Source organism: Schistocerca americana, chromosome 2 (genome assembly GCF_021461395.2).
Source record: "Schistocerca americana isolate TAMUIC-IGC-003095 chromosome 2, iqSchAmer2.1, whole genome shotgun sequence".
Taxonomy (NCBI): Eukaryota; Metazoa; Arthropoda; class Insecta; order Orthoptera; family Acrididae; genus Schistocerca; species Schistocerca americana.
The window spans coordinates 742,071,274-742,093,639 of NC_060120.1; the positions used below are offsets into that span (position 1 = coordinate 742,071,274).

Genomic DNA, 22,366 nt, shown 5'->3' on the forward strand with positions numbered 1-22,366 from the left:
GCATTAAATGTAGTAAACCATTGCACGAAATTTTGAAGAGTTTGCAGAGGTAAAAGTCCATAGTGTATACTTTCCGTATGGTCGATTTTAGTTGCCACAATATTGAGAATGAAATGTGGACAAGATACCTAAATTTCATATAAAATATACTGTATAACAATGTCTCATTTAATTTAAGTACCAGATAGGTTGTAACCTCCCCACAAAAATGTATGACAATGATAATGACCCAAGTGTAACCTCCCCACAGAAATAATGAAATAATATAAAAGTCAATGACAATAAAAATGTGCCAAATGTTGACTCCCCACAAAATTAAGGAATGAAAATTGACCATAAACCAACAACAATATTAATTAAATAGCGAACGATGAACCAAATGTAACCTCCTAACAGAAATAATTATGTCTGATAAATTTTATAAGGACAGCAGCGCTGACCTTCGGCCCTGTATCCTGAATAAAAAAAAAGCAAAAATTCTTACCTCAATAAACTGCAACTAAAAAAACTGCATCTATATCTGCTCTTATTTATCGACACAGCTTCGTGCAATGCTGGCGTATATTTAATTTTGATTATCGGAGGAAATGCATAGGAAATATTCTTTAAATTGAAATGATTGTTTTTCTTTAAATGAGTTACTTTATAAAAGAAATTATTATTGGGGCATTTTTTGAACAAATTAATTACAATTAACATACATTACTAGATGTGCGCAATGCTGCTTCATTACCTTCTACAACAATACATATCGTCCCGAATCGTGACCAGAGTCGCGAGAAGAGCACACCGCCGACGCATGCCGACTTCTGCTCGGCACAACTGTCTACTCGCTACTATTGTCGACTGACTACCACTGCAGACCCGCGCAGACTACTACTGTTCCTGCCGACTCGCTACACGCAACTACTGACTGACTTCTTCTACAGACAGAGTACAACTGCTCCTGCCGACTCGCTACATGCTACTACTGTCGTCTCGCGCGGTCAAGCGCAGACTAGCAACGATAAATAACTCTCTGGTCAGAGATTCTGTCATGCCTCGCCATCGCTGGTAATGAATACATACGTGTTTCAAGGTGTCGTATGTAATACTGGGAAATATTCCATCTTCAGCGACTGTAATAAAACTTTTATTTATACGAGAGTGATTTCGCTTTTTTAAAAACGTTCCGATTAAACCAAAGTTGGCGAAGTACGCAAAACTGAATTGTGGACGTAACAAAACATAGAAACTAAAATCTATTGTCAGTGAGGCGCAGTGCATAGATAATGTGTGTGTGTCACAACGGATAGCAAATACTTGCCAAAACATAGATTAGTCGACGAAAACATTGAATATGATGTTGCCAAAGCAGCGAAGCAAAGAACTGAGTCAGACAATCAAGAAGCTCGGCAACGTACGAGCAGAAATTCTGCTCTAAATAATACTTTTAATACTCTCGAAAAAGAATATATCTCAATATGAATAGTAAAACAGCGACTGCGGAAGAGAAGATATACAAACAAAAAAGATAACATGAATAGTGTATGTATGCCTTTTCACTGTTTTTAATTGCTGTGAAAAGAAATATTGGAGGACAAAATTAGAAAAACCGAAAACTTATTATGATTATAATGAAGAGACAAGGCACTAGAAATTTCAAAAAATTACATTCAAACGAATAAAATTCATGAAGTAAGAAACTTCGATATTGTTTTAAAATAAAGAAAATATTGAGCACCGATCATGGTTTTTTTCCATCTCATTTTGTTCGTTATAGTTCGTTGCATTTGTTCGTGGCAGACGTCCCCTGATGCCTATTGAAGTTCATTATTGATCCATTCACTCAGTTTTTTTTATTACAGACGGCAGCTAACCGCCTGACCGAACACGCTTTTTTTTTAAAATCTCATTTTTGTTCGTCTTCGTTCTTTGTACCTGCTCGGCGCGGACGTCGCAAGATACCCGTTTCAGTTCGTCGTTGATCCATTAACTCAGCTTTCTTATTACAGAGGGCAGCTAACCCTCTGACCGAACACGCTGTTACCATGCCAGCAATGCTGAGCTACCATGCCGGCTTTGAACTCAGAACCTATCACATAGCAGCCAAACATCTTAACCATTACGTTAACGCAGATTGTCATTCAACAGAACTCCTGGAGGACTCTAAAACATCACATCTAATACCGACAAACACTGTTGGTCTGACTATGAATTATTCACGTTTTGTCGAAGTACAATAGGAAATAAACATTACCGCTGTTCTTTATTGCGGAAATGCGGTTCGTGAGAATGATACAAACATCTTTCCTTGCTGTCGCCTGAATGAGGAGGCTTATTGCTTGTTTGGTTTAATTAATTAATAGAATATGAAGCAATTGGTATAAAGAAGGCTTTTTCCAAACTTTCTATAAAAGAAAGTCTACTATCAAGACATTGCTTTTGTTCAAAGTACTTTATGACTGAACATTTCTGAAACTGAAGACACTCGTCTGTGCTCTGCATTGCAGTCGAGCTCTGGCAATGTCGTTCTCTGTTCATTTGCTGACTGTGTATTGTGACGTCAGATGCGAAGAACGAACCTAAACTCGGCCGCCGTCATAAATGGCGCGCACTATAGAATAGCAACAAACTGCGACAGCTTCTCCAACTTTATTATATTTTATACTACTATATGAAGATCTCGAAAAGTACGAGACCGATTTATTCAATTTTTTACGCGATACTCCAATAAACGTACAGATAGACATATGCCAAAATCTTGAAATGTGAACCGGTTCACTTAAAATTTATACACAACTCTCTAATAAACATGAGGACGGACATAGACGATTATAAACAGGCGAAACGTTTTTAGCGGAAATCTCGAAAAGTTCTTGGACTATTTAGTTCGTATTTTTACAAAATACTCTGATCAACAGTTGGACGGACATAGAATATATATTTTAATACATGTATCTCGAAAAGTACTTTACCGTTTCACTTCGAGTTATCATACAACGCCCTAATAAAATTTTGACGGTATAACTTATTTATATACTTTTAAATATATATAATACCTATGAATATAAGTAGGATTTAATAGGTAAACGTTGTTAGCATAACTCTCAAAAGCTACTTGATCGATTTACTTCAAACGGACACAGTCTATACAGTTTTTTAAATGTAAAGGTTCTCTGTTACGAGCGACAGCGTGAACAAAATTCTGATTGATGCTGTGATGTGTAACTGTGCATTTTACTTTTTTCTCGCAGTCAGTTCTAACTACGACACCAGGGCATTTAAACCAATACACATAATGTTTCTCCATATATTTATAATTTTAAACGAAATATATGTACACAACAATGTGCTATTTGTTGCACTCCTCATGGTATGTTTTAACAGAAAACAGGAAAGTTATATTCATGGCCACCTGGTTTATGATTAGAATACTACAGTGGAATGTGAATCGCTCAAAATTTTGTAATCCTATGCAGTTTAAAACCTCTCAAAATACTATCACTGACGCTACTATCCTCATGGATGCAGCAGCCAATGGTCCAAGCCGATTTTCCCACTCATAAGCGGGTTCAATGTGTGCACAATACTCACTTTTCGTTACTCACTTGATTGTTGCTCTTCTTACTTCTGAAATGGCAAAAATCGAAAGGAAACCAGAGTGGAATTAAGCCATCGCGAATATGGACGAAATTCCTTTGACATTCTATGTGTCGAATAATGGAACAGTTGCCACGCAAGGTGCTAAAACTGTAACTATAAAAACGAGTGGACATGAAAAATGTACTATACTGTTGTCCTTTCATGTTGTGCTGACGGTACTAAACTTCATCCAGTGATCATTTTCAAGCGCAAAACAATATCAAAATCTTTTGAAATATCGCCTGTTGTTGTTGTTCACGTACATGACAAGGGTTGGATGAACGAGGCTGATATGAAGTTACGGATTAACAGAGTGTGGGAGAGAAGGAAAGGTGCTTTATTGAAGAAGAAAAGTTCTCTTCTTGAGCTAGATCAGTTTAGTAACTGTTTGAAAAATTCTGTGAAAGAGAAATTGAGTCAGGGGAATACAGAATTTGCTATTATACCGGGAAGACTTACTTCACAATTTCAAGCTCTTGATGTCCCGATTAATAAACCATTTAAAGCGTATATGAAAGAGGAATGGAACAAACGGTTGATGGATGAAACCCAACATGAATTCACGCCGAAGGGAGCTTTAAAACGACGTACAATCAAACAAGTGTGTCATTGGATAAAACAGACGTGGTCTAGAGTGAGAGAATCTTTCAAGAAGTGCGGCATAAATAACTTTCTTCATGGCGGTGAAGCCCATCTAATATACGAAGAGGAAACGATCACGACAAAGAAGAAGAAGATGAAAGTTCAGCTGTAGATTTTCAAGGATTTTAAAGGTCATTTCTGTTTTATAAACTAAGAATTTCTTTAGTCTGGCTTTGGATTATAATAATAAAAATGATAACAAAGTAGTTTTTAAAAAAATTGGTTAAAAATTAAGGTGCGTCTTATAGTCAGTAGTGTCTTACAGTCCGTAAAATACGACAAAACGAAGCCAGAGTTAACTATAAAAAAGCTGATTTGCTAACAAAGCAACTATCGTTTTGTGCATGACATTACCACCCACTTTGTTCCTCTACACTCGCAACAAACCAGCTAAACAATGCTATACAACTCAATCATAACTGACACCATGCCAGGATCTTTTTTAGGCGGTTGGCTGAATATAAATTAAATGGTTGTCATCATAGATTGTTGCCACTAATATTTTCAGAATGTCAGAAATATTGTACAGTTACTGTACGGAAAAGGACGATCCAGATGATGCGTAGATTCACCTTAATGACGAGCAAACAAACGAAGATTTACCGTACTTACAGAAACTCCTGCAATCGTTGAAATAATTTACAATAAGAAGATGATGAAAACATGTGCCACAGATCTAATGCACTTGAAAAAAGAAACTCATATCACAACCGTAAGTTGCTTTCAGTGAATAATGCTTTACTGACAACTAGTGTCGATAGAAAGCACAGTTTTACATTCGACGTAAAACTTCATCATAATAAAATTTCTCTTCCTTGTTTAATTTCAACCCTTGGTGGTAAAGAAAAGTAGACTTAATTATTTTGTACGGGTTTTTTTTAGGCTGAGTTTTTCAGTGGAGCCGGCCGGCGCTACAGTCTGGAACCGCGAGACCGCTACGGTCGCAGGCTCGAATCCTGCCTCGGGCATGGATGTATGTGATGTCCTTAGGTTAGTTAGGTTTAAGTAGTTCTATGTTCTAGGGAACTGATGACCTCAGAAGTTGAGTCCCATAGTGCTCAGAGCCATTTTTTCAGTGGACAGCTAGTATGAACTGTCATCAACCACATCCCAGACCCCGCATTCCCTCGCTTCAAATTCCCAGTGGTGCCATTTAAATGCGTGGAACTTCAGATGGCAAAATCGCTAAGACTTCGAAAACAACGTTTAACTGGATTTTGGAAGTTTGAGACGCATTCGGTTTGGCCGAAATCCGATTTTTTCCGTTCCTCATATCATGAAAATCAGGGACCAAAAAATATGTTTTATACTTCCTGTCGCCAGACGCGTATTTTTTAGCTCCTACAACTGAGGAAAGCCATTTTCATGTAACTTTATTCCGTAAAGATACGTGATGCGAAACACTGACCTGAAGATGGCTTAATGGTTGCCAACCAAAATTTTGTGGCAGGAAGTCGAGGTGATCCGGCTGCAATCCCGAAATTTCATGGAATATTCTGTAAAGAACTATTGCGAAAAATCATTGCTTTTTAATTTAGTATAAGAAAAGTTGGCCTGACTGTCGCATTCCTATAATTATCTTGCATTTCTCTGACAAACCTGTTTACCTGTTTTTACGGTTCCGTGCCACAGTCGGTAACAACCGAACCCTTAGAGTTTCGCTTTGTTGTCTGTTTTTCTGTATGTCAGTCCAGCTGTTAAAATCCCCTTCTGTCAGGAACGGGTGGACGTATGAATGTTCAAATCTATGTCGTATTTGAGACGTAGTAGTTACTGGTATTAAGGAAAACGCGGAAGGGAGGACCCACCAATGTAACTTTATTTTCACACAACCTGTTTATTTAACAATATATAATCATCAAATTGTTTTCTTTACAAATTAACAAATTTGTGAAATGAGTAAGCTTTTACAAGAGAAATCAAAACAAGAACAACATCACAATAATTACAAGGGCTCGGACCTGCAACCCCCCCGTTATCGGGTGAAAAAAATGGTTCAAATGGCTCTGAGCACTATGGGATTTAACATTTGAGGTCATCAGTCCCCTAGAACGTAGAACTATTTAAACCTAACTAACTTAAGGACATCACACACATCCATGCCCGAGGTAGGATTCGGACCTGCGACCGTAGCGGTCGCGCCGTTCCAGACTGACGCGCCTAGAACCGCTCGGCCGTTATCGGGTGAAACAGCGGTGTTCACTAACGCACTGGACACAGTTTCTTTTATTAAATGCCCTTCTACAACACATGAAAACATATAAGTAATATTGATGACAAGAGTATTTCAATTACTTAAACAGATGAAATAACATTTTCTTTTCTTTTTTTTAAAACTGTATGTCGAAAGGTTCGGGGTTAAGATGTGCACCTATGCTTAAAGGTTAAACGAGTTAGGAAACAATTATGACACCGATATGGCTTGCTTCCAAGCGAGGAACCTTTTCATTTCAACCAGCAACCAAAGTGCGACTGGATTCCAACCCGTCCCTTTTGACAATCTTATTCTGACTAAAGTCCTGGTGACAATTGGCTGTTATTATGTCAAAAGTTAAATTGCTTCTCAGTTATGAAGGCCGCTCTGAAGGCACGTTTTAAAACATTACATATGAGCAGTTATTACAAGAGAACTCACTCGGCGGAACCACAAGATCCAGTTAAAAACAGCCGGCCGCTGTGGCCGAGCGGCTCTAGGCGCTTCAGTCCGGAACCGCGCTGCTGCTACGATCGCAAGTTCGAATCCTGCCTCGGGCATGGATGTGAGTGATGTCCTTAGGTTAGGTAGGTTTAAGTAGTTCTAAGTCTAGGGGACTGATGACCTCACATGTTAAGTCCCATAGTGCTCAGAGCCATTTGAACCATTTTTTAACCAGTTAAAAACACACCAATAATGACCCGGTCTTTCAAAGACGGGAACGCACAGCTTAGTACAACAGGTAGTTGAAATTACGTTATAATGGCGATTTTACCCGTATATTCCAATAAGAAGCACGGCCATATCCAATATGTATAGACTTCTACGCTAGACCTGTGATGCGGGCTAACAGGCTGTAGCGCCTAGAACCGCTCGCCCAGTCTGGCCGGTTGCAAATAGATATGGCATTACAATAGTATGTGAAATAGACATTTGAAGAGTAGTCTGCGAATGTTTGTTTGTTTTAAGTACAACGCATCATATGAGAAATAAAGTCATTCCCTGCCTGATGTTTGACTTTTGCCATTGCGACCCAGTCAGCCTGAATGGAGGACTGCTGGATGTTATAATAATGGTCGCCTCCCACCTTCATGACTTTATGTCACATTTACATTATTGAAATTGGAACATTCTCTAAAATCTTGTAATTCCTGCGATCGATATCTTACCAGTGTCAATGTCGATAATAGGCAAAAATAGTCGAGATGCTCGATTCCCAGAATGGATACACATAGTTAAATTTGTGTGGAAACCTCAGTGCGCGAGTTCTATTCGCACCTGACAGCTTTTTTGCATGAATGTGAATTTTAATCTTTCGTTCTTTTTTTAAGTAATGTTGTTCACAGCGATGGTGATAAATTGTGTTTAATATCTTAGTCATTTCAATTCTTTTCGTTTTTTAATATTACCTGTTCATTAAATTGTAAATCGTATCGCAAAATATTACAGAACTAATTAATAATAAACCTTCAATGTTGTGTTACATTCTTTTGATTTGAAAATTTCTCTATAATGCTATTTTTGTGTGTTAGCCCGCATCACAGGTCTAGCGTAGAAGTCTATACATATTGGATATGGCCGTGCTTCTTATTGGAATATACAGGTAAAATCGCCATTATAGCGTAACGGGAGGATGGCATTTGTGAGACTGAGGAAAAAGCGGTTAGGAATGCCCGAAGAGCTACTGTACAACGTGTAGTTACAGCAGTTAGCTCAAAAGTGGTCTTTATTGCTCAGGTTGCAATTGTGATTTAGGACTCGAGCGATGCTGGACTTAAAGTGCCTGAGGATGAATAACGTCGTCGTAATTCCTTCGCAATTAGCATTAATTTGTTGATTAATCTGTGAATTTCATTTTTGTTGTTCCATTACGGTAAAACGATATTACCTCGTAAATCAAAAATCAAATGGCCGTTGAAGAACCTTCCCCGTATTTCGCTCCAATCTAAGGCCTCATTGCCTGTTGCCGTGCACAATCACTTTGATTAGGAGGGGACCCGACACTTGAGGATATTGGTTGCGACGGGAAATCTGTCATCCTGCGTTAACACGTTTATTGCAGATACGTCTTTCACAACCGTGTTATGCACATAAATGTCGCAGCCAGGCAGTCGCGCGTTTAATTTCGGGTGACGTATGGAAACATTGCTCTGTTCAATTAAACCTCCCAACCAAAGGACAAACGTTACGAGAATATTCCTAAAGTCCGTACTATCAACGGTAGCGCTGAACACCATGGAAATTACTACCAAACAAAGGAGACGACCTTACGTTTTACTTAAAAGAAAGAAGAAAAAGAGAAGAAAGAAGGAAGGTTGGAGCTGAACACTTCAACAGCGGAGTACTCACATGTGCTCGGCATTTCCTGAATGGTCCAGGAAGAAGCGAATAATCGGCAACGGACTTATTCAAGAAACCATCGTGACGTTTCCCCAAAGTGGTTTACGATACATTAAAACACACCTCGTTAAGTAAAAAGAATCAAATATCAAAAACTTCCGTTGCCAATTGGTTGACGGCCATATGCCGAATTTTTCTTTGCACTACACTTTTATCAGCAAACAGGTCGCTACACACGTTTTTCCATTGGTTATATTTTCCTTTCATATAATTTTATTGAAGATAATTTTAGCAGCTTTAATGTCGTGGTAGCTAAAAGAGCTACCGCCACCGACCTTGCAGCATATACTGTCCTTGCCAGTTTGAATACTACCATTTTTCGTCAACAGGATTCGATATCAAGAATCATATGTCACACACTAGGATATACATGTTGCATGGAGTGAACGTTAAGAAAACCATCACAGCTGTTATTGCAGCTGTTATTAAGATACCCAGTGGAACACCTCTGGGATGCGTTAAGAACGTCGTCTTCGCTCCAAACCCCATCGTCCAACATCACTATCTTCTCCAGTTATGACTCTTGACGGAGAATGGGTTGCTATTTCTCCATAGATACTCAGACACCTCACTGTAAGTGTCCCTAGCAGAGTTCATCATAAAGCCGGAGAGAGTGTATACACCTCACGTTAATGTCCACTACTTTTTATCAGATACTCGTAGCGTATGTGCCCTGACAGCGGAAGTATTTTTCACCATCTGTGTTTAGGCAGCGGGGATGGAAGGGGTGGCGGCAGAAGCTCCTGAGTACCACACCACACAAAAGGAAGTACCTGAATCTCGGACATCTCGTTAGTGTCTCACAGAGGCGGGAGCAATATGATTTGTTTGTGGTGATCCGTTCACCCGACAGGACCGTGTGCTCGGCGACTACCTTGGTGCGATTACAGAGAAGCGGGCACCCACGTTCTACATTTTCATTCACTCTCATCATATCAGCATTACTAAAACGTCACAGCTTCCTTTTCCCACTCCATACTGTCACCTTTACTAATTGGTTCAAATGGCTCTGAGCTCTATGGGACTTAACATCTGAGGTCATCAGTCCCTTGGAACTTAGAACTACTTAAATCTAACTAACCTAAGGACATCACACACATCCATGCCTGAGGCAGGATTCCAACCTGCGACCGTAGCGGTCGCGCTGTTCCATACTGAAGCGCCTAGAACCGCTCGGCCACAATGGCCGGCCCTTCACTAATTAATTGGGCTTAAAAGATCTTATCAGCACCAGCGAGTATAAGCGTGTCTATCAGGAGTTCTTTCACATAGTCATAATCAGATTTTTACCGAGTCTGCAGTTCTCATGGAAATTTAGAGTAATTTACGTGGCTGGTGGGTTCCACAACCTTCGACTGATGTTGACACATAGGCCTGCATATTTTTTGTCATACAAAACAGTTTACAACAATGTAAAAATCGTGACTGTGAAAGAAATGATCAAAATACACGCAGTATTGTTATTAGTAGCAAAACTAACTGAATCTGCAGGTTAAACTAAATGTCAGTCCCCAGATATGTGGTAAAGGACGTACTGTGTCACTGACTGCAGTTACGCTCATATAGATTTTAAGCAATAACAATGATAATGTCGCACACCAAACACTTCAGGTTACAATTCTCCAACACAAACAAGACGTTTTTAAACAAGTGTTAAAATGAATCGTGAATTGGCCGCAGTAGCTCACAAAAGATGACTATGTCATTATTCTTAAAGCATTTGTGATACCGTGCAACAAGTTGTTTTAAGCCCTTGCAATAAATTCCGCCGCTTATGATTTCATTCACTTGAGAAGTGATGTTTCTCAATACTTCACCGTCTCCAGTGTTGCGATACACGCCATTTCTTGAAGTATAGAAATGACTGAGCCAAATGTTTTAAGATCAGAGTTGCAAGGAGCCGCACGGTTCGAAAAGTTTCGTTTCAGTGTCCCCAATTTTCTGGACAGTCCAAGTAGCAGCGTGTGGACGTGCTTGAAGACAATTCCGAACGTCAGCTTTTCACTTCGTAGTTCCTGAGTGATTCGTTTCAGCATTCATGGGTTGTGGTTTCCATAGTGAGGTAATCCGTAAATCTGTTACCGATGTGGTCAAATTGTCGACTGTCCGAGAGACCTATCGATTTTTATTTCTGTCAGCTTAAGTTATTTCTCGAAATATAATTTTTGGCAGTTATGTATCACGCACAGGCCACGGACGTCGCGAAAACCGTCAAAATACATATCAAGAACTAAAAATAAACTTGCAAATAACGCATTTTATCAAGCGAATGTCTTAGCAGTGAAAGAAGTTGCAAGACAATGAAAATAATTACATCTTTCACGCCCTTATGGTATCAAATCGTTCATGAAACTGCCACTAGATAATGACATTTATGCTACTGTGTTGTAATGCGTTCTAGCGAGACATTTACATTCAAGAATGCTTTTACTACGGTTGATAGAATTGCCAAAACCGAATACAAAAAAGTAACTTGAGTACTATGAAAACATTAATATTAAATCTCGATTAATGACTCGTCAAAGCATAATAGAGAGATACAGAGACAGGGATTCGAGGGCGAAGCTTTAGTTGTCTGCTGAATCCCCTTCGTTGTAAGCACCAAATCGTGAAAATCATATCGAGTTTGGTACGACCCCTTGTGCCCCAGCTGGTAGGCACTTACTCGTACTTCGTACGAGCCACGTCACCAAACTCTGCTACGTGGAGCTAACCGGCATTTCAAGGTGCAGCCTTAAATCAAGCTACTAGCTCCTTCTTGTTTGAAAAACGTCAAATAATATCAAGAGTTCTATTTAATCTGTCATTATAAAAATACGTGTGCAAAACATCCGAATTGCTTCCTGTTGCTTTAAATTCTGTCAAACATACTGGAAAATATATCTTGAGGCCGCTACATGCGGCGGTGGAGCGCATTGCAAAGATCCACTCACCTTGTGGTGAATCACTTCTCAGATGCAAGCCTCCTTCAAATCACTGAAATGCAGTTCTCAGGCGGAGAAAGCTATAGGAAAACAGCAGTACACTTCGTAGCAACAAGTCGCACTAAGTTTGTTTTGTCTGTGGAAGGAACAGTTAAATGAAAGTATTTGCGTGAGTAAAATTTCACTCTGTTACGGTAAGCTTGCATACACAATCCACTACAAAGTCTTAATCTAAACTGCACTTAGACTGAAATGTTCACATGCACGCCTCATTTATAATCGTAGCCAGTTTAAGTTAATTATGAACTACCCTTCACAGAAAGTTTACAAACGGATTGTTTCTTTTAGAATTGCTCGCTCAAACGTTGCTAGCATCAGTCTCACGGAACAAATTGTTCAGGTTCGCCAGTAAGCAACACGCCACACGGTATTTAGATATTTTAAACGTCACCAAAAGTACTGAATTTCATCCTGTGCATTAACTCGAATTTTCTTCTCAAACACTTTAGTGCCGAAATCTGAAAATAATAATTTTCAGTGGGGTACATATCAATAGGTCTGATCACTATGAGATTCAAGCACCGACTTTGAGATTCAAGCCCCGACTGACTTTTCTCCCCTCTCTGCACAAAAAAACCTTCCAGTTCCCAAAAACCACGCAAATGGTAATTTCTGATTGGCAGAGAAACGTCACAGCCTATCGGAAAGCAGCATCAAGCCCGCTCAATCCCGCCCATGTATACAGAACCAGTCAAAATTCGTCACTGAACCAGAACAGTAAATTGCCATAAATAACCTTTGAAAACCAACAAATATAAAATTAATTCCCTTTTACCGAAACTATTTTACCGAAATCATAATCTCTTTTCCGTAGTATGATAAACTGACAAAATAATTTATACCAAATTCCCCGGTACAAACGACTAACACACACGTCATTCTGGAACATCCTTCACGTAACCAATTACTTCACTGTATACTATAAAAACTTTACATAAAATAGTATTTCACATTCACACCTTCATTCAGTCCCTAACTAAACACAGTAAGAGTAGTAATTAATAAACAATTATAAAATTAAACAAACAAAACCGGAAAAAAAATTGTCAGTAATTGGCTGCAGCTCAGTGTCCGTCAGTTACTGACCTCTATCATACCGTTTAGAAACTACATGCACTCGAGCCGCCTGATGCCACCTGTCTTGCGCATGACTCACACTGCACGCCTGTTCACAGACGTACACCTCAAATGTTGTGTTCCAGCCTGTGAAACCCACCAAGGGTATCCTTTTTTTTAATCCGTTACACAGGTATTGTTTTTTTTCTGAAGCTTATTCACATTTTTTTTTCAGATTGGCTCTATTCGAATAATGACACTGCATGAAATGCTGTTTAGGCTGCACACTCACGATAGCAAAGAGACCACGACGGCAGTGTGATGAACGTAGGCTGCAAGCGCAGCAGCGTACCAGGCACGATATACACTCATATTCCGATCTCGAGACGCGCCTTGTAGAAGACGATTCCGAAACTTCCGTGTAAATGTGAAATATGGACAAAATGCCCTTATTCACTTAGGATGTAATCTTCAGTGATCAAAATATATCTTTGGCAACATTTGTATAGCTGCTGTAAACTGTGAGTGAAGTAACCTATTGGATAGAATCGAAACATCGACGTTATTCGTCTTTAGATGTCAGAGGAAATGTGCATTGCAAATTAGTATGCGCGGTACCACCACTAGTGATAACAGATATCAGAGAAGTTCGATCTCGGTCACACTTCAATAATATCCTCAAGTAGTTTCTGTCCGTGTTTCCTCCTCAGTGGTTGTTTATGGTCGGCAGGAAACCGGCACTCAAACACCAGTAGGAGACAACGCAGGAAGGGCGTTGTATATCACCAGGAGGAGTGCCCTTGTTGTTGTGGTCTTCAGTCCTGAGACTGGTTTGATGCAGCTCTCCAAGCTACTCTATCCTGTGCAAGCTTCTTCATCTCCCAGTACCTATTGCAACCTACATCCTTCTGAATCTGCTTAGTGTACTCATCTCTTGGTCTCCCTCTACGATTTTTACCCTCCACGCTGCCGTCCAGTACTAATTTGGTGATCCCTTGATGCCTCAGAACATGTCCTACCAACCGGTCCCTTCTTCTTGTCAAGTTGTGCCACAAACTCCTCTTCTCCCCAATACTATTCAATATCTCCTCATTAGTTATGTGATCTACCCATCTAATCTTCAGCATTCTTCTGTAGCACCACATTTCGAAAGTTTCTATTCTCCTCTTGTCTAAACTATTTATCGTCCATGTTTCACTTCCATACATGGCTACACTCCATACAAATACTTTCAGAAACGACTTCCTGACATTTCAATCAATACTCGATGTTAAAACATTTCTCTTCTTCAGAAACGCTTTCCTTGCCATTGCCAGTCTACATTTTATATCCTCTCTACTTCGACCATCATCAGTTATTCTGCCCCCCAAATAGCAAAACTCCATTACTACTTTAAGTGTCTCATTTCCTAATCTAATTCCCTCAGCATCACCCGACTTAATTCGACTACATTCCATTATCCTCGTTTTGCTTTTGTTGATGTTCGTCTTATATCCTCCTTTCAAGACACTGTCCATTCCGTTCAACTGCTCTTCCAAGTCCTTTGCTGTCTCTGACAGAATTACAATGTCATCGGCGAACCTCAAAGTTTTTATTTCTTCTCCGTGGATTTTAATACCTACTCCGAATTTTTCTTTTGTTTCCTTTACTGCTTGCTCAATATACAGATTGAATAACATCGGGGAGAGGCTACAGCCCTGTCTAACTCCCTTCCCAACCACTGCTTCCCTTTCATGTCCCTCGACTCTTATAACTGCCGTCTGCTTTCTGTACAAATTGTAAATAGCCTTTCGCTCCCTGCATTTTACCCGTGCCACCTGCAGAATTTGAAAGAGAGTATTCCAGTCAAAAGCTTTCTCTAGGTCTACAAATGCTAGAAACGTAGGTTTGCCTTTCCTTAATCTTTCTTCTAAGATAAGTCGGAGGGTCAGTATTGCCTCACGTGTTCCAACATTTCTACGGAATCCAAACTGATCTTCCCCGAGGTCGGCTTCTACCAGTTTTTTCCATTCGTCTGTAAAGAATTCGCGTTAGTACTTTGCAACTGTGACTTATTAAGCTGATAGTTCGGTAATTTTCACATCTGTCAACACCTGCTTTCTTTGGGATTGGAATTATTATATTCTTCTTGAAGTCTGAGGGAATTTCGCCTGTTCATATATCTTGCTCACCAGATGGTAGAGTTTTGTCAGGACTGGCTCTCCCAAGGCCGTCAGTAGTTCCAATCGAATGTTGTCTACTCCCGGGGCCGTGTTTCGACTCAGGTCTTTCAGTGCTCTGTCAAACTCTTCACGCAGTATCATATCTCCCATCTCATCTTCATCTACATCCTCTTCCATTTCCATAATATTGTCCTCAAGAACATCGCCCCTGTATATACCCTCTATATACTCCTGCCACCTTCTGCTTTCCCTTCTTTGCTTAGCCACCTTCTGCTTTCCCTTCTTTGCTTAGAACTGGGTTTCCATCTGAGCTCTTGATATTCATGCATGTGGTTCTCTTTTCTCCAAAGGTCTCTTTAATTTTCCTGTAGGCAGTGTCTATCTTACCCCTCGTGAGATAAGCCTCTACTTCCTTATATTTGTCCTCTATCCATCCCTGCTTAGCTATTTTGCACTTCCTTTCGATCTCATTTTTGAGACGTTTGTATTCCTTTTTGCCTGCTTCATTTACTGCATTTTTGTGTTTTCTCCTTTCATCAATTAAATTCAGTATCTCTTCTGTTACCCAACGATTTCTACTAGCCCTCGTCTTTTTACCTACTTGATCCTCTGCTGCCTTCACTACTTCATTCCTCAAAGCTACCCATTCCTCTTCTACTGTATTTCTTTCTCCCATTCCTGTCAATTGTTCCCTTATGTTCTCCCTGAAACTCTGTTGAACCTCTGGTTCTTTCGTTTATGCAGGTCCCATCTCCTTAAATTCCCAACGTTTTGCAGTTTCTTCAGTTTTAATCTACAGTTCATAACCAATAGGTTGTGGTCAGAGTCCACATCTGCCCCTGGAAATGTCTTACAATTTAAAACCTCGTTCCAAAATCTCTGTCTTGCCATTATATAATCTATCTGAAACCTTCTAGTATCTCCAGGGTTCTTCCATGTATACAACCTTCTTTCATGATTCTTGAACCAAGTGTTAGCTATGATTAAGTTATGCTCTTTGCAAAATTCTACCATGCGCCTTCCTCTTTCATTTCTTAGCCCCAATCCATATTCACCTACTACGTTTCCTTCTCTTCCTTCTCCTACTGTCGAATTCCAGTCACCCATGACTATTAAATTTTCGTCTCCCTTGACTACCTGAATAATTTCTTTTATCTCATCATACATTTCATCAATTTCTTCATCATCTGCAGAGCTAGTTGGCATATAAACTTGTACTAGTGTAGTAGGCGTGGGCTTCGTGTCTCTCTTGGCCACAATAATGCGTCCACTATGCTGTTTGTAGTAGCTTACCCGCTCTCCTATTTTTTTATTCATTATTAAACCTACTCCTGCATTACTCCTATTTGATTTTGTATTTATAACCCTGTATTCACCTGACCGAAAGTCTTGTTCCTCCTGCCACCGAACTTCACTAATTCCCACTATATCTAACTTTAACCCATCCATTTCCATTTTTAAATTTTCTAACCTACCTGCCCAATTAAGGGATCTGACATTCCACGCTCCGATCCGTAGAACGCCAGTTTTCTGTCTCGTGATAACGATGTCTTCCTGAGTAGTCCCCGCCCGGAGATCCGAATGGGGGACTATTTTACATCCGGAATATTTTACCCAAGAGGACGCCATCATCATTTAATCATACAGTAAAGCTGCATGCCCTATGGAAAAATTACGGCTATAGTTTCCCCTTCCTTTCAGCCGTTCGCAGTACCACAACAGCAAGGCCGTTTTGGTTAGTGTTACAAGGCCAGATTAGTCAATCATTCAGACTGTTGCCCCTGCAACTACTGAAAAGGCTGCTGCCCCTCTTCAGGAACCACACGTTCGCCTGGCCTCTCAACAGATACCCCTCCGTTGTGGTTGCACCTACGGTACGGCCATCTGTGTCGCTGAGGCACGCAAGACTCCCCACCAACGGTAAGGTCCATGTTTCGTGGGGGAGTGCCCTTATATTGTGGGAATTCTCAATACATTACGAGTCGAGAAACGTTGTTGGGTGGTCTCGCTACTGCATCCTGCGCAGGCCCCTTCGTGCCTGCATAGTTACTTCAACCTACATTCATTGGAACCTTGTTACTCTAGTAAGGCCTTCCTCTCCCTCTACAGTTTTTACTATGTACTGTTCCTTTCATTACCAAACTGGCGGTTCCGAGAAAGTGTTCTATCAACCGATCCCTTGTTTATTCAATTGTAGCGCAAATTTCTATTGTTTCCAAATTTGATTTAGTATCTGCTTGTAAGATACCAGACTTCTCAGCTGAACTTCAACATCCTACTGTGGTACCCGCTCCAATGCCTCGTCTTGCCTGAATTCTTAATCGTCCACATTTCACTTCGTTACAAGTCAGCTCTCCAAAGAAATAAGCACAGCAAAAGACTCGCTTACTCCTAAATTTATATCTGATGTTTTTTTCAGGAGCAGTTTTCTTGCTATTGCCAGTCTACATTTTTATATCCTTTCTACTTCCGCTATCATCAGTTACTTTACTAACCAGGTAGCTAAAATCATCTACTACTTTCCGTTTTTCATTTCCTGATATAATTACCTCACCATCAGCTGACTTAATTCTGCCATGTTCTATTACTCTTGTTTTAGTTTCATCGATGTTCATCTTGTAGACTATTTTCAAGACAGTATACATTACGTTCAACTGATCTTCCAAGTCCTTTGCTGCCCCTGACATAATTACATTGTCATCGTCAAACCTCTGAGTTTTTATTTCTTCTTGACTTTTTAAATTTCTCCGTGGTGTCCTTTACTGTTTGTTCAATATACAGATTGAATTTCATTGGGGATAGGTTACAACCCTGTCTCATTCTCTTTTCAAGTACCACTACTCCTAGATGTCCTTCGACTCTTGTAGCTGTAGTCTTTTTCAAGTTGTAGACAACCTTTTGCTCCCTATATTTTATCCCTGCTTCCTTAATATTTTCAAAGCGTGTATTCGAGTCAAAGTTGCCAAAAGGGTTCTCCAAATCCAAGACTACAAATGGTGTAAATGTAGGTTTGCCTTTCTTCAGTGTTTGCCAGACTGGAAGGCGACTCCGAACACTGTCGTACTGTCCGTAGATCATGCACATCTCTAAGCAAATATAGAGAGGTTGAAAGGGTCCTGTAGCCACCTTTCATTAGTCCGGTAGCCCATTTTCACTAGCAATTCTCTTTCTTTTCCTTGTTTCTCTTTTCTCATAACTCTCATAGTTGTGTGATTGAATGAATGTGGTTGTGTGTCACGTCGTTAGACGGTGGTGTAGTCTGCTGCAGTAAGTCTGCGATAGTCAAACAGATTCAGCAGCAATTGTACAGAATAGCCAACTCTCGTAATGGTCAAGTAGGCAAAGAGGTTTGCGCTACTTGTGAGAAATCTAGCTGCGTTAGGTTGGTGGCGGAAATGGCATCTTTGGGTTTTCCGGCCCACGCGGAGCGTGGAAGAGGCTGGAGATGAAAAAGGGAGGCAGTCTACCGCCGGTACGGGAAGCGTCCACAGCCGTGCTCAAGTCGAAGAAGGGTGAGTTAGACTGACCGCGTGGCGCGTTGTACTTGGCGAGGGAACAGCTGTTAGCTTTTGGTCTCGCTTTTCAACTCTGATAGATTGCTTTGCCTTGTCGCAGCAAGGAATGCAAAACTTTGGCAGATTTTTCTTTTAGTAAATTTCTGTAGCAGCCTTGGATCCGCCGGAAGAGCGCCACACGAAGGTGTCGATAAGAAATGAGCACTCACTTCTGTATGAATGTCTGTTTGCCTTCAGCTGTGCCTGTATAAGCTTTCATTTTTCTAAATATTGATAGCCTTGCCTTCTCATAAATTTTCCTTGCTTTATGTATCTTTCATCCGTGGGGAGCCGACCACGTGGTTGAACATTAGAGTTTGTTGGGCTACCGTCATCACTAACTGTCCGGTCTCATGTTTGTTTTAAAGAATGTTAACTGTTGATGATTGTGTGATGTGATATTGTTGCAACTTGGCCACGATACCTAGGAATTGCGTCTCCACAAACCACGTGGGCACGCAGGTGTACTGCGAAACGTGTACCGTTTCACGAGTTTTTGCGATGTTATCAGGCAACAGCAGTTGTATGAATGATTCAAACCAATGAATTTAGGTGTAGGTTATAACGGTGTATGTATCGATGCTTTTCTTTAATGTTTTAGGAATTAATGTTATCAGGAATTGTGTACATGCCTCACATCCATATCTTAGGAATAAATGATTTTATACACAATCTTCACTTACATTCCAAGGTTACGTTTTTGCACCTAAGCCACTCACCTCGTAGCTTTCCTGTTAGCACATCCAACGCGTTTCCTTACGCACAGGTCCAGGGATTAGTTTCCCTTTTATTTTAAAACAAATGCTTTAGATTAAGTCTTATATTCAGGTGTGTTGCTGGGAGCTGATCTTCTGCACAGTGTTCATGCATGTACTATTTTACTTTAAGTGGTTGATTCTCGTGGACGGTGCACGGGAAATACTATTAATTACATCGCATCTCCTATGAGCGATATCACGACTGTAATGACACATTCCTATGCAGAGACATACAATATCTTAAAAGCTGCGCCAAAGATAAATTGAGAGGCATGTATATTATAATCTTTGTAAAGTTCACATTGGATTCTCTTTTGTTTGATACTCCAAGGAGCTAAGGGACACTTTCGATTGTTGCCTTGTGGAGGTTGGACGTGATTTTTGGACTGTGCGGAAAGGCAGCCATATGGTTGGTAATTATGGTTTGTGCGACGAGCACAGCAAGTCTTATTGTGTTGTGAATAAAAAAATAGTGAAAAGTATCGAAGTGTTACGAAAATTATTTATAGCGACGTAGCATAGTATTCCTTGGTTTCCACCGTCTTCGTGAAGTGAACCGATGCCGACTCATGATGGTACACACGGTCAACAAAGAGAAGAACATCGATGGCGACTAATGAATTAATATTGTGGCAGAAGGACTAATTCTACGTCTAAGGTGAGAACTCTGATTAAATCAACAATGACGTGGAATTTAAAATGTAAAATGTTTTTTATTTATTTCGCCACACTGGCGACCGCTGACAGGGACAGTGCTGGTGGAACAAAGAGTAAGTACTTCATTGTTGTGCTACAAATGTACTTGTACTAATTACTGTTTCTCTGTTACATGACGCACATGGAAAATGACGAATAAAGTGAAGCAATATTAACTGTATAAACGGATGGCACAATAACCAGAAGGAACAAGGACAAGGATTTACAAAACTAACGTAATCGTGAGTGACGCAGCTCAGTCGGAATTAAGGTAGGAAAGCGCAAACGCATGCAGTGGCTGCACCTTGGCTTAGCTCCACTTAAAGCAGAACCTTTTCCTGTCCATATTAAAATCCTGGTAGTGTTTGTGGCAACACACAATTACACTTTGATAATTACTTTTTTATGTTCAACAATCGCAGAATTAGAAGACGTAGTGCGCCATCTTGTAAATTTCCGACGCGCAACAAATAACAATCGCGAGATATTTTTATTAATTCAACTGCGAGAGAATTTAAAGATTTAGATTAACAGTAAAGTACAGATAAAAATAATATCTTCACAATGGAATCGGAGAACTTTAATTGAACAAATGTTCATGGACACGTCACCGATTCTGACAATAGTGACGTAAATGATGACGCAATTAGTTTTTCAGCACAACATAATGTAGAAGTAAATACGATTCAATTGCACTCCACAGGGATTAACAATAATGAACCACTTGCAAATGAAACCTTGTGCACAGTCGATGAAGCATCGATTACCAGATCAGATGAAAATATTTCGCGTGAAATCAGTGAACCTAGCCCGGTTTCGATTCAATCAGACCGTGGCAGAGAAACAATGGCAACAAATAATGGCATAAATACAAACACACAAGCTTCGTCAGTTACGCTTGAGGCATTATATAGTCTGATGTCAAACGTGAGCGAGCAATTATCTGATTTAAAGATGAGTCACAACACAACGAACACAAAACTGGCGAATCTAGAAGTCAGCCACAACACAACGAACACAAAACTGGCGAACATGCACAGACATTTCGATCAACGCTTAAATAAACTCGCCAATGAAATCGATCAAAAGATCGAAGACAAAGTCATCAAAACCGTCAATAGTGTATACAATGTATTGGCAAATGATTTAGAAAAGAAATTGTCAGATCTTACAAACAAACAGGAACAGGAACTGTCAGAAATAGTAGAAACACACAATCAAACACAAACCGTACAAAAAGAAATACATGAAAACGTACAGGCTATTCAATTAAATTTAACAAGAGTACAGCCGCATGTGAAGAAATACCTGACCAAGTTAATAAAGTTAACGAAGAAGTCGGTTTTCTGAAACAGGAGACTCGACGTATCAACGCCGACATTATCAAAATAAATGAAACTTTACAAAACGGTAATGTAAATGAATCAATAACTGACCGGGAAACAAAACTTTTTGAAAAATTAGGTAATGAAATCAAAGTAGCCGAGGACAGAATACGTAAGGAAATTGCTGGTAGACTAAACGTTTCAAATGACTTGCCTACGTCAAGCAACAAGCAGCGCGACACTTATTCGCCCGTGCCAGATTACGATGTCAATAACGCAGAACATCACGCGCCCTGTCCGGCGTATGTGCACGCACCGGCACAGGCAAACAATGGCTATTCGCCAAACGCGGTGCTGCAACAGGCAGTAGGCGTGTCGCCTTGCATCTCGACGATTCTAGTCGATGAGAGCCTGTTGAAACATAGACAGTTTCCAGTTTTCTCCACAGAATCCAGAAAAACTCATCCAGTCGTATTTGTAAGAGCATTTAAAAATGTCTTACCAAGAAACTGGACTGAGGCACAGAAGATTAGATATGTAGTAGGCTTCACACAAGGCGACGCGCTTTTGTGGGCCACAGACATGGCTGAACAGTGCGTCACCTACGAACAATTTGAACGGGCTTTCTTGGAGAAATATTGGTCTGCTGGGGTCCAAGAAAGACTGCGACGTGAGGTATTCAACCCACAACCGTTCAACCTAAAAAACGGCGGGTTGAGAAAGTATTTCGAAAAGTACTTGAATAAGACGCGCTATTGGAACAATCCAATACCGCACGTAGACGTTCTCAAAATTCTGAAAAACAGACTACCCGCGAATTTACGCGAAAAATTGGTAACCATACCGGAAAACGACCTTGACTACTTTCTTTCCGTGCTTGACTCAATTGATCTAATATACGAAGAGCCGAGCACAAGTAATCGGAATGAATATTCCGGAACAAATCAAAACAACGGTAACGGATATCATTT

General features: G+C 40.2%; 1 protein-coding gene across 1 annotated transcript in view; it reads left to right on the forward strand.

Moving 5' to 3' along the window:
* LOC124594396 (retinal guanylyl cyclase 2-like) overlaps positions 1 to 22,366 on the forward strand; it is a gene marked incomplete at its 5' end in the record, with an annotated part of 448,596 nt that overhangs the window by 179,695 nt on the left and 246,535 nt on the right. The gene's annotated exons all lie outside the window — the stretch shown is intronic.